The sequence below is a fragment of the Strix aluco genome, chromosome 27 (genome assembly GCF_031877795.1).
Source record: "Strix aluco isolate bStrAlu1 chromosome 27, bStrAlu1.hap1, whole genome shotgun sequence".
Lineage (NCBI taxonomy): Eukaryota > Metazoa > Chordata > Aves > Strigiformes > Strigidae > Strix > Strix aluco.
In genome coordinates this window covers 6950770-6964394 of record NC_133957.1, presented here as the reverse complement: position 1 = coordinate 6964394, position 13625 = coordinate 6950770, and positions in this window count along the sequence as shown.

The window sequence follows — 13625 nt, the reverse complement described above, 5'->3', positions numbered from 1 at the left end:
GGTTGGAAACTTATGCCGTGTGCCATGCCACTGCCTGGAACACCATTTTAGGCCTTGAGGAGAAAGTCTTATGGCGGCATGGCACGCCAGAAAGAATTGAGTCAGATAATGGGACACATTTCTGAAACAACCTCATAGACGCCTGGGCCAAAGAACATGGCACTGAGGGGGTGTATCACATCCCCGATCCCACACCAGCCTCTGGGAAAATTGAGCAGCACAAGGGGTTGCTAAAAACTACACTGAGAGCAATGGGGGGTGGAACTTTCAAACACTGGGACGTGCATTTAGCAAAAGCCACCTGGTTAGTCAGTCCCAGAGGATCTGCCAAGCAGGCTGGCCCTGCTCAGTCAAACCTCCTACGTACTGTAGATGGGGATAAAGTCCCTGCAGTGCGCATTAAAAATATGCTGGGGCAGACAGTCTGAGTTATTCCTGCCTCGCGTAAAGGTAAACCCATGCGTGGGATTACTTTTGCCCAAGGACCTGGGTGCACTTGGTGGGTGATGCAGAAGGACGGGCAAGTCCTGTGTGTGCCTCGAGGGGATTGGATTTTAGGTGAAAAGAGCTGATAAAAACATTTTTGGTTCTTCAAACACAGCATTTTTTTCCCTTTCTCCTATCACAGTTCTCATCAGGGGAAGTGCTGACCGAGAGCACAGTGTTACCCAAACAGTTTTAAAACTCTCAGTACCGATACTGTATGTCTTAGCTGCAAGACCTCACACAGCAGTCTATCTCTGCACTAGCAGCACGTGCACTACCCGGGAAAAATTGCTTTGCTTACTTGTGACAAAAAGAAGATCTTTTGCTTCCAGCAGCAGACACGTGGACTTCAGGCGCTAAAATACTGTGCATGCCTCTTGAAGAGCTGAAATCAGCTTCACTCCCTGGAAAGAAGGGAAGAGTAAAAACATGACGGAAATTAGAACTCAAAGACTCTTTGCAAATCCCAGTGAATCATAAGCATCCTTTTTTCGTCCGTCCTCCCGCTGCAGAAGCCACGTTAGGACTTGGCTGGGAACATTTGCTGTGATGACCTGTTTGCCTTCTCCCAGCCACCAACGCATGTGGCTGGATTAGGCTCAGAATACTTTAACCAGGGAATCAGAAAGCTGTTGTAAACATTGATCAATAATACAGATTGTATTTATTTCTGTGGAGGTAAAGCAAGCTGAAAACCACAGGAAACAGCCAGGAAGAGCAGAAAATTCGCTGCAGTAAATACACAAATTGCAAAGCATGTCCTAGCTTGACCTCACACATATTTTAAAACAAAGACTTAAGAGTGTGCAGTGTGTACAGCGCCGGCTTCTTGCTTTGGCTCATATTCCATACTGGATTAGCAGAGGAGAAAAAAAACCAGCTTGAATATACAAAATTTTTTTCTGATTAAAGATCACAGCTATTGCCATCTTCCATACCTGCCTCAACCCTGACCTCTAAACCCCAGCGCCCTTCTCAACCCAGAACTCATGCTCCAGAGGTAGGAGCACGTCCCCACTGCCCCCAGGAGACCGGCATCTCTGCCAAAAGGCATTTGGGGCTAAAAGGCGAATTGGCTGGCACGGGTCTGCCCCCGCCCAGCACCCGGCGGCTCAGGCGCTCCCTGCACAAGCCCCACACCCGCATCCCCCCCTCACTGGGGTTTGCAGCCGGAGCCGCGGCTCCTCACGGGCCAAGCGCAGGGCGAAGCGCGGGGCTGCGGCGTCCTGAGGCGAGAATCTCCCGTTAGCGGTGGGCGTCCCACTGGCTGCACATCTGGAGCAGTACCGGGACAATCAGCGGGCAGAGAGAGCAAGGAGTTATGGTGTGCCTGCTGGGAACTGGCTTCTGACCCCCAATAACAGCGACTGAGCTACACACAGTGGCGCAGCTCCCCGGGGAGCAGACTCCCCGCATGCCCTCAGCCTGCCCAGCAGCTGCTGTCAGGGCACTCTTCTCCTTCGGGCTCGGGCCCGTCCTCCAAAAGAGGCAAACAGACCTCAAGAGAAGTTGCTTTTCCCTTCACTGAACTAAGGAACAGGCGTCTCCTTTTACTGGTTTATGTTTAGTTTGTGAGGAAGGAGGGAAGTACAGACCTGCAGAAGATTTGTGCCCAAGACCTTGAACTGCAGGAGGCCTGTGCGGCCAGCCCGGAGCTGAGCAGTTCGTTATTTAGGACAGACAGGATTCAGGCTCCTGCCTTTTTCTTGCCCATTCCTCCTTTGTGTCTTGCTGACTTCTCTTTTGGATCATCCGTGTTCGCTGTGACATCTGGGCGCTTGCTGCAGCCTGAGAGTCTTCTGAACAAAAGGAGATCTGTGTCCTGAGAGGCCACAGCCCAACCACTGATCGCCTGCGTCTCTACCACACAACTTCGACAAAAATGTTTTAGAAGGGGGTGGATCATAACATTTGTGACACAGAATTAAAAGATCGCTTTTCTAGGCCACTTTGATTTAACAGGAACTTGTAGATTTGGCTTCAAAAATACAAAACGCTTTACAACCAAAACACTCTTTGTAGCTGCTACTTTGCTTATTCTCGTTTGAAAGAAATACTTGGTGATTTGAACGTGTTTTCCACATCAATTCAACTAAGCTTGTTTAAATTCAAACTTTATAACAGATAAAAATACAAACTAAAAAAAATAGTGCTGCACTCATAATTTTTACCTAACCTTTGAAGCATCTTTTGCTCAAGATATTTATATCCCACTGTTCTCTCTCAGAAGTTACAGAGAAGTTATGAGATGCAGAATCTCCCCGGGCAATGCCAGGCGCCTCGGGCAGCGGTCCTCAGAAACAGGACAGAGAGGGCCTGGGCTTATCAGGGATGAACAGAAGAGGAAAAGGCATCTAATTAGACCTGCCTGGAGATCCAAGCGTGATCTTCAAACAGAAGCTTCTGCAACTGAATGTCTAAGAATCGCCTTTCTGTTAAAAACAAACATACAGAGAAAAAAAGATGCAAATAAATGAGACAGAGACTGTACTTGGCTTCAGTGAGGGCCAACAGCAGAGTGGTCAGAGACCTGGTGAGGAACACAGGAGCCTGCGGTGGGATTCATCTGCCTCAACGTGGATGTCTCTAATGGAGGCACCCACGTCCCAGCCAGCCCTGGTCCCATTTTAGGCAACGGGGAGTTAGTCAGTATAACCAGTGAGTTCAAGGAACTGTTTATCTTACCCTAAAGTAAATGCTTATGCGTTTGGTCAGAGAGACCGTGCCCTGGATTCACTGAGTTTATTCATTATATCTCCTTTAAAACAAAATAGGCCCCCAGGCCACTCGTGCAGGCAGAGACGATTACAGCTACAGCACAGACACACCGCTGAGGTCAGAGAAATTACAGCCCATCTCTGCTCTACCCAGTCTGGCTCAACCGGTGAATTTACACCTCCCTCACCCCCAGAACAGCTCCTGTAACCCCCAGAAGAAGGGAAATGGCACATTCACCTGTTAAAGCTCTCCCCTTCCTGTGAGCAATGGGACCAGCCACTGGACCAGAGACAGAGAGCCTGTCCCCCCGCAGCCCCCAGCTCCTGAAGGTCGTCTAAGGAGACCTGGGGGTTCAAATTTTGCCTCTTCTGAATCACAAGTACCGAGGGATTTCTGCCAGGCCGAGCAGCTCCCACCACATCTCCTGGCTGCACTGGGTCCATTGACCCAACTGGGAGGGACCGTTCAAAACCTGCCCCAGGGACCCAGAGATTCCCCAGCGGGCAGGGGCGGGGCTGTGCAAATGAGGGACCCCAACAGCCGCTGCCACCCCGCTGCCATCCCCCAGCCCTCACAGCGCTGGTCGCCTGCCAGCCCTCACAGCACCGACTGCTGCAACACACCAACCCCTTGCGGGGTGACGCCCTCCCTGCTCACCTCGAGGACACAAGCTCTGGAGACAGCACGGGCTGCAACCCGGACACGGCATCCTGGCTCCTGGAGGTGAGATGTGCACGGTCATCTCCCGCTGAGAGAGGAAAAAATGGCATTAGAAACCCTCCACCTGACACAACAACAGCTTTACCTCATTTAAACCAGGCACAGATGTTTCTTATGAACTTCTGACCCTAGTTTTTAAGAACAATACACACTTTACACTACTATGACTAATTGGAAGAAATCACACTAGATAATCTGAATGGCACTTGAAAGAGGGTTTAATGTTTAAGCAAGCTGGGAGGGGATTTTGTCAGCCTGGAACCCATCAGCAAGCACTTGGATCTTTAAGGGAACCCCTTTTTGTAACATTGAATGGAGATTTTTAATTACAAAGACATTTACTCCATGTAGGAGGAGATTACTCACTGTATACTAGCACGCAGCTATTCATACGCACACTATTTTTATTTTTAAAACAAGTGCCACTAAGCAGTATTCCAGATGGAAGGCAGATGTGGGTAATCCTTCCAGGAATATTGGCAGCTCAAAGCAATTGTCCTCCTGTCCCACAGAGCATCCCCAAAGAAGACTGAGCTCCCCAACAGGTCTTGCCCGGCTGCAGTCCTTCCCCAGGAAGCCCAAAGACAAACATGATGCTGTCATGACACACGGGGACACAGTGGGACACGGGGGGGACATGGGGATGGCCCCACATCAGGACACTGGGAGAGCTGGTGGCTCCCGATGCGTGTCGTTATGATGGGGATGAACTGGTGGAGACTGGGGACATGGCAGGACACGGAGGGGGACACAGGGGGGTTTACAGCAGCCCTGGGCGACCAGGACAGGCTGGTGACATCCCCCAGGGGGTCCCAGGGGAGGGGACAGTCTGGGGGGTGGTGTTCCCCAGACTCACGTATTTCTCCAGGGAGAGGGTGGAGTTGTCCATCAGAGCCTTCACCATCCCCATGAGGTAGATGAGCAGCACCAGGTTGTTCTGCACCATGTTGACATGGACCTGGGGGAAAGGGGGACCCCAAAAAATGTGGGGGGGTTGTCACAAGGGACACCCCACCTTTGGGGACACACCTGTGTCACCCTACATGTTGGGAACACCCATGGGACTCACCCCCTCCCAGATGAAGGTGCTGAAATGTGAAACCTGGTAGAGACCAGGGTCAGCGGCAACGCTCTGGAGAGCTTGATGGGGGGGACACATGGGGGTGTCCCCCCAGGGACAAGGGGACACTCCAAGTGACGTGGCAGGGGGGTGGGGACATGGTGGGGGGGCAAGAGGGACCCATAAATATGATATTAAAGGTGGGAGGAGAGAGGGAGGCCACCAACCCAAGAGGTCAGTGTCGAGTTGGAGAAACCAGGATGTCCCCAAAAAAGGGGCTGGAGACCCCCTGAGATTTTGGGGACACCGCGGGGACACTCACGGCGCATTTGGCCTGGCAGGAGACCACGCAGGCCTCGGGGATCTCCTTGTAGCAGAGCTGCTGCTCCACCCAGAGCTCGTGGGCGCGGCGGGGTTTGAGGCACAGTGGGGTCCCCTCCAGCAAGGGCCCCTCCTTCTCCTGCCCTGGGGGCACCGAAAGGGGAGACACGGTCACCAGGGGCGTGGGGAGACCCCAAAATCTCAACAGACACCCCAAGTGTGCTGCAGACCCCTCCGGAGCTCCCTGATCGCCTACAGACAAGGGAGTTTTGGGGAGAAATTGGTGGATTTTGGACAGAAAAGTTTTGGGATGAAATCGGAGGATTTGGGGTATGGCAGGAATTTTGGGGTGAAATGGAGGGATTTTGGGAACATGGGTTTTGGGATGAAATTGAGGGATTTGGGCCATGGTGGAGTTTGTGGTGAAAAGGGGCAATTGCAGGTATGGGGGGATTTGCGGTGACATGGGGGAATTTGGGGTACAGGGGGGAAAAAGGGATTTTGCATACAGGGATGTTTTGGGGTCAAACTGAGGGATTTGGGGATGAAACTGGGGGGTTTTGGGAGCACTGGAGTAATTTCTGGGGTTAAACTGGGGAATTCTATGGATCCAAGAGAGATTTTGGGGTGAGTGTGGCAGATTTGACAGTCAAACTAGAACACTTTGGGGTAAAACAGGGGGATTCTGGGGTCCAAGGAAGATTTTGGGGTGAAACTGGAAGGCTTCTGGGGTTGCTAGAACAGAGTTTGGAGTAAAACTGTGGGGTTTTGAGTTTCAGGATAGATTTGGGGGATGAAATATAAGAGTTTTGAGGGTGCTGAGGATGATTTGGGGGTCAAAGTGGGAACACTTGGGTTCAAAGTGGGAGATTTGGGGGTGGAAAAATGGCTTTGGGGGTCAAATGGAGAAATTTTGGGGTAAAACTGGGGGTTTGGGGATCAAACAAGGATCTGGGGACCAAGAGCCATTTTGGGGTGAAAATGGGGGTTTGGGATCTGGGGAACTCACCCCACAGCACCCAGGTGAGGGTGTCCCTGGTGATGGTGGAGGCACCGTCCCCCACCCCCACGACATCCCAGCACTGGTACTGGAGGTAGTCGGGGCTGATGCTCTCGGGGTACCCCTGGGGCAGCAGCACCTGCTGGGGGGGGACAGGTACCCCTGGGAACCCCAGGAATCCCAAATCCCCCCTGCAACTGTAAGAGTCGGTCAGAAGATCAGCATTGTCTCAACATTGTCATCAGGGACATGGACAGTGAGGTACCCGACAACGGCCTGTTTGGAGCGCAGCTGCCGACCCCTGGAATGGAATATGGTGCAAAGGCTCCTGAATGCAGAACTGTGTGGCACAGCCAGTGCTGTGCTGTTCTCCTGAGTACTGAACCGTGTGGTGCAGGCAGTGCAGTGCTGTTCTTTGGTGCCTGAGCCGTGCAGTACAAAGAGTGTTGTGCTATTGTTCGGTACCTGGGCCTAGCCAGAGCAGTTAGTGGTAATTGCATAGCCATTGTCAAAAAGATGGATCGTGACTGTTGCCATAACACCGATGAAGAAATCATGAACCTCAGATGAACTTTGCTTCATTATAATACCAAAACACACCTCCTGGTTGAAGGTTACCCGCCTCTGAGACTGACCACACCTCGGACACTCCCCCCCGCGCACGCGCGATGGCCTTGCTCGAGAGGGGTGGAGATATGGTAATTTAATTCTGAGAAGGGCGGAGACCCCTGAGGCAGAGGTGGAGCAAGGTGTGTTACTAAGCATAAAAGATTACTTCTGGACAACGAAAATTGGAAGCTTCCCCACCAAGGACCACGACAACGACGCAGCATCAGCTGGACCCGGGACCGTTAGGACGTCGTGAGATCAGCGGTGGTAGCTATAACCTCTCTCCTTCTTCTCTCTAAAACTTAACTTTACTTTTTTCCTTTCTTTCACCCATCTCTAACTATCGCGTGCCTCTTCACAGGCAACCCAATAAAGTTTCACTGTTTGATTACTGCTATCCCCTTTGGTGTTGGTCACCTTAATTTTGCACTTTCGAGATCGTAGCAAACGAATCATCACGAGTCCACCGAGTGGACCGTGACATTAAACTGGCGTCACGGACAGGATCCTGAGAGACAGGGGGGTGCAGGCTGTGTGTGGTCTGTAACAGGGGAAGAACTTTTCGCTCCAGCCGCACCTGGCCCTACACCCGAAAGGGTGAGAGGTGTCCAGAAAGCAAGGGGGGTGATTTGAGATTCCCGCACACCACACACACCTCGGTGTATTGCACCCCAAACTCGAATTGAGGGCTCTGTCTATCAGGATCAAGTGCAAGGATCTCTTAGTGCAAAAGGGGGAACTGCCCTCAATAAATGAGGTCGACTACCTGGGGAAGTGAAAGGGACAAACTGAGAAAGTCTGCAACTAAGTTTAACCTCCCCGTGGTAGATCTTGGTCCCTTCAGCCACTCGGGGAAGAGAAGGGCGACGCAGCAGCTGTTGCGTCTGTGGTGTAACTAAGTTTTCCTCCCCGAAGTGAGTTCAGCCCCTTCGTAATAAGAATGACTGAAAAAGATGTTTATCAAAACCCTCCATTAGTAAAAAATCTTGACTCGTTCTATGCACTCTTGGCAAAGTATGGAGCTCGACCCTCCCCGCCCGGGGAAGAGTGGGCTCGAGACAATTGGGCAAATTTACAGAGTGTAACAGACCGAGTGATTTCCATACATAATGAGGCTAGATTATGGTCAGGTAAAGGCAAAGCGATAATCTGTGCAGTCCTTGGAGCCTGCCTGGTTGCAGCAATTGAAGACCGCTCTAAGCGGCGTAGCCATGAAAAACAAATCATAGAATCCCTTGAAAATTTAGCACAACTTTTGCAGAAAACAATCTCCAACCTGGAAGAGCAATTAGCAGAGAAAGAAGAGCAGTTAGCAAAAAAGGAGAAAGTAATTTGTTTGTTAAAACAGCAGATAGAAGAAAAGGAAGAGATAGAGGAAGAAAATCACTTGTTAAAAGATGCCCTTAAAGAAAGGGGATGGAAGGGTTCAGAAGGATTGTTGTGGACTCTTGGGACACCGCAGCTGAATATCGGGCTACCTCAAACTGCACCCCCTTTGCCGCTTAACAAAGTAACTAATGTCAAACAATATCCCCTCCCCCTGGGAACAAAAGAAGGTATCAAACCAGTTATGCAGGAAATTCAGGAGCAAGGAGTGGTGATAAATACTCATTCTCCTTTCAACTCGCCGGTGTGTCCAGTGAAAAAACCTAAGGAGAAGTGGAAGCTTACAGTAGATTTTAGAAGACTGAATGCTGACACAGACCCTCTAACTGCCGCAGTCCCTAACATGGCTGAACTGGTAATAACAATTCAGGAGAAAGCTCATCCAATCATGGCAATCACAGATGTTAAAGATATGTTTTTCATGATACCTTTGCGACCAGAAGACAGAGATCGTTTTGCTTTTACGTGGGAGGGTCAACAATTTACCTTTATCCATCTGCCTCAGGAATACAAACATTCCCCTACACTATCTCACCACGCTTTGGCCCAAAAACTGGAGAAAATACCAAAAGCTGAAGGCATAGCAACCCAACAGATCATAATCTCTCATTTGGAGAACTTGGGATTGCAAACTCCCCTAGAAAAGATCCAAAAGCCCTCACAAGAAGTGGAGATGATCACACGTCAACAACCAATCGTGCTAAGAGGCCCGTTTAAAGTTATTAAAGCAGTCACTAGCGGGACCCCCCCTCCTGACGGGGTGGCCCAGAGAGCCTCAGTACGAAAGTGGTATTCCCAGATTGAACACTATTGTAACCTTTTCCCAGTGACTGAAGGAGCTTTAAAAAACTTAGCTGTCCAAGAAACAGAGAGCCTGGACAGCAGCCAAGACAAACCTATCTCAGTTATTCGGGTGGCCCCTCCTTTCCCCTGCAACCCACCCAAACCTCATTTGACACCCCCAGGTCCCTCCAAAACACTCTCAGCCCCTCAACACCCCCCCAACCTCATTAGTGCCCCCACAGATTCTATTGGCCCCCCAGTTCTCCATTTTACCCCCCAAGACCCCAAATATCTCCCTGGGACCCTACCAGCCCACCCCCAGGACTCCCCTAAGCCCCAGGAGACCCCCCAGGAGACCCCCCAGGACCACAAGATCCCCCACAAGATCCCCCCCAGGACCCCAGTAGCCTCCACTGGACCCTTCTTGCACCCCATTACTGTCCCCCAGGACCCCAATATCTCCCCCAGAAACCAGCCCCAGGAGCCCATTAGATATCGCCCCCCCCACACACACACACACTAATAACCCCCTCAACTCCCCCAGGACCTCAATATCTCCCCCAGAACCCCCTCCAGGACGTCACCAATCCCCCCACCTCACTCAAGACCCCCCCCGAGGACCCCAATAACCCTCCCAAACTCCTCCAGGACACCTCTCACCCGACTCCATTACACTCCCTCTAGGACCCAAATAAACTCCCAGGACCCCAATAACCCCCACAACTCCCACAGAACCCCAATAACACCCCTCCAATAATCCCCCCAGGTCCCCAATCCCCCCTCACGGCACAGGCAGAAGTGTGGGCAGATGCTGGGGGGGGGGTCAACGTGCTGGAGCCCCCCCCGGGGGTCCTCCTGGCCCCCACAGGGCCTACCTCCTGCCGACAGTCTGCCAGGGCTCCATGGTCTGCAGTGAGGTGGCCTAGGCAGGAGGTCCTCCAGCTCTCTGGGGTCTGCACTGAGGGATGTTCCAGGCAGAGATTTGGTTCACCCAGCAAGTGGGAATTCCTCCTTTTCAAACACTCGCTTTGTTCTGGATGGCTGAATGAATTTTTCTCCTGCAAAGGTGGCACCAGCCCCAGCCCCAGCCCCAGCACTAGTGGTGGTGTCCCCGGCCTAGCAGTGGGTGAGCGCAGGGGCTGGGGCCGATTTCCCTGGAGGGAGTGGTGGGATCGCCGGGGAAGGGGAAAGCTTTCATCTAAAAACCCCAACTTTTTCATGGTTCTGATTTTTTTTTCAAAGAAAAGGTTTGTTGTCACAGTTCAGGCTGTTCAGACGTTCTGATGTGTGACTGTGCTTGTCCTTTTACCTTGAACTTGGTGGGTTTTTGCTGTCTGTAAGGGTCTGTTGTGTCTGCGGGGTTTATCTGTCAGGTTACCCCAGGGAAAGTGAATTTTAGCCCTTTATTTTTACTTCAAGTGTGAAAGAAGTGACACATTTAATATTTTCTGCTCTCTGTGGTGATTTGGGCTGGGTGGGTTCAATCTGCTGAAACCCCTCAGAGTGGTGCTTCAGAGGGTGCCAGTCACCAGAGCCAAGAGGTGCTGATCACAAACCGGCATTAAGCCCGAGGGCGAGCGCTGGCCCAGGCGGGCTCTTGCCTTTTCCCAGCTCAGAGGTGCTGGGAGCCATGTGGGGGGTGAGCAGGGGGGTGTGCTGGAGCCCAGCCCCTTTGCAGAGCCCTGCTGCTCCTCTGGCTTTCTGGACAAAGTTCAGTTTCTGAGCTGAGCTTCTCATTTGCACCTTTGCCAAAAGACAAATCCTGTTTGTTTCAAGTTGGAACGACCTGCTCCACTTTCAGAAAAGTATCTCTTGACGTCTGCAGGCAGAGCAGAAATCTCACACCGTTCAGGTACAAGAAGTAATTGAAAAGCAATTAAAGGACAAGTTTCTGTGTGCTGGGATCCTGGGAGTGCTTCTGGTTGGGAAATCCGGCAGCACCACCTGCTCTGAGGCTGCAAACAGCCGGCAGAGCTCCTGCCGTGGGTGGCACTGCTTCAGCCTCCCCCGTCAGCTGCTGCTTCACCTCCACCTCTCTGCTCTGCACCAGCTCTGCAGAAAATAGTCGCTTTTCACTGCATGTGGCTGTGGATTGCTGGAAACGTGATGTAACCGGTTGCCACCGTGTTTCTTTGCCAGCTTGTCCCGCCCGATGTGCTGTCAGTCTGCAGATCGTCACCTCGTTCCTGGGTGAGTGTTGGGGCTTCTCCTGGGGTCTCCTGTGCATCTGCTTAAATGTTGACAAAATGCCCATGTGAAAATGGAATTAATCATCAGAATAACTGATAGGGAAGAATTAATCGAGACCTAACCAAAACCAGGCTCCTGTCCAGAACACCTGTGTAGTTCATCTTGCCTGTTTTTTCTTCCTGTCACCTTCAAGCTCCTGTTCAGTTCTGCTGTGCCCTGCATCTCTGCTTGTTCTCATCCCCATTTCATGTAGCCAGGCAGACCGACTTCCTCCTCCTCCTTTTCCCTGGTTTTCTCCCTGTGGAATCTCTTTTCTGTAACTGCCTGGTCTTTGTGGAAACACATTTAAAAACTGCTGTCGCAGGTTCCCCCCTTTCAGGAGGTGCCTGTGGCTGCAGGGATGCCGTGTGAAGCAGGTGGGACAGGGCTGGTGTCTGCTCCGGGTCGGGGTTTGCACCCCTCGGGTGCTGCGGAGAGGCAGGGTGCTGTGGGCTCGCGGCGGTCGCTCGGGTTCGGAGCAGAACCGGGTCTTTGGGGAAGAGGTGAGTTTTCCTGAAGTGACTCCCTGTCCCTAAGGCTGGCTGGCGGCCTGCAGCCGGCGTGTGCCCTGTGCCGGGGAGCTGGCCGGGGGGCTGTCAGGGGAGCGGAGAGGTCTGACAGCACCTTCCTGGGGCGCTGGCTGGGACAGGCTCGGGAGGGCTTGAGCTTTGTGTGTGGAGGTCTGTGGGAGACAGGCGGGTCGGCATCGGCCTGTCAGCTCTGCACAGCCCCGGAGAAGCAGCAAGGCTTTGGTGAGAAACAGGCCTTGGGAGAGAGAGAAGAAACTGCCGAGTTGTGCCGAGGTGTCAGGGAAAAACAACGGAGAGCTGCAACACTGAGCTGTGGGAAAGTGCTGAGCTGTGAGAAGTTACCGCCGCGTGAACAGCGCGTGAACGAGAGGTGATTGGTCTGCACAGCCGTGTTAGAGGGGTCTGATGCTGGTAGGAGAAAAGGTTGAGAGCTGTCTAATTGCTGATTTGCTAATTATGAAGTAAGAGCTTTGGCGAGAGCATAAGATTGCCCGGTGCAGAGACACCTTCATAGTCGAGCGTCTCTGGTGTGTGGGCTGGTGGATTTATGTGTTGTCTTGTGAACCAGAATGATCACTTCGTGTTGTGACTTTAACTTGCCCTCTGACTTAACCTGAAATTACGGTTAAGAGAAGAACAAGCAACCTGTTTTCTGACTGCTTTGTGCGTACCATATTAAAATGACATACTCATTATGTGTATATTTTTGGAATGAAAATATACACACACGCTCAACTTCTTACCTTCACTCTGCAGGTAAATGTTATGAAATGCATGGATCATGTACACGTTATCTTTCTTTGCCCTTTGGCACACTTACTGTTGATTTTTGGTCAAAAAATGACCTACGTATCCTTCAAAGAACAGTAATTAAACATGCTTGATAATCTTACTCTTGTGTTTTTCAGTTCTCCTTAAAAAGCAGGGGGGTGTTTTTTCACTTCTACTGTGCACTGATTTAAAAAAAAAAAAAACAAATCCCCTTCCCCAAATCCCTTGAAACTTCTTTGAAATTAGAGATGGGTGAAACACATCCCGTTTTCTGCCTCCTCCACTATCCTGCTTTCTCTTAAACTTGTTTGTAGCAGTGTTGTAAATTCTTTGCTTTCAACAGAACCAAAACAACGTAGGATGTCTTTTTCGGGCCAGTCTTCACCTGACAGACGTTCCTTTAGAAACAGTCAGTCACGAGGGGCTTCCGGAAGAACTAACAGGTTGGTGTCTAGTTCTTCTGTCGAATAGTGATAGTTCTTCTTTATCAATAGTGCCCTCAGTCACGTCACTGAATAAAGCTTTCGAGGGTTTCTGTACTGGTGGTAATTACAGGTGAATAGTGGGGTTATTGCTGTGGTCTGAGGGTATAAAGACAACGAATGTTGGCGGGGAGGCTCTGCTTTTTATTAGCCGTTAGATTTTTTAAAAGGCAGTTTTCCTGCCTTTTCACTGATGCTGCCTTATCACTGATAAGGTGGTTGTGGAGGTTGTGGCTGAGATTGTGGAACTGAGATTCTTTTATTCTGGAATTGAAGCCAGAATATCTGTCTGAAAATCGTAGACTATTGAACCTTGAGGGATACAAATTATTTTCTTAAAATTGAAGATAATTGAGTTAGAGGGAGAACCTGTATGGAAGTTTTAATTTTTGTTTTCATCTCCCAAGTACTGATTCTGGTTTCTCTCTGGAATCAGTTAATGTTTCTGTATGAAACTATCCTTAAACAAGAAAAATGCTAAATGAGATTATAAATTGCAATAGTAAAGACAGAGAGATTTTGAGCCAGTT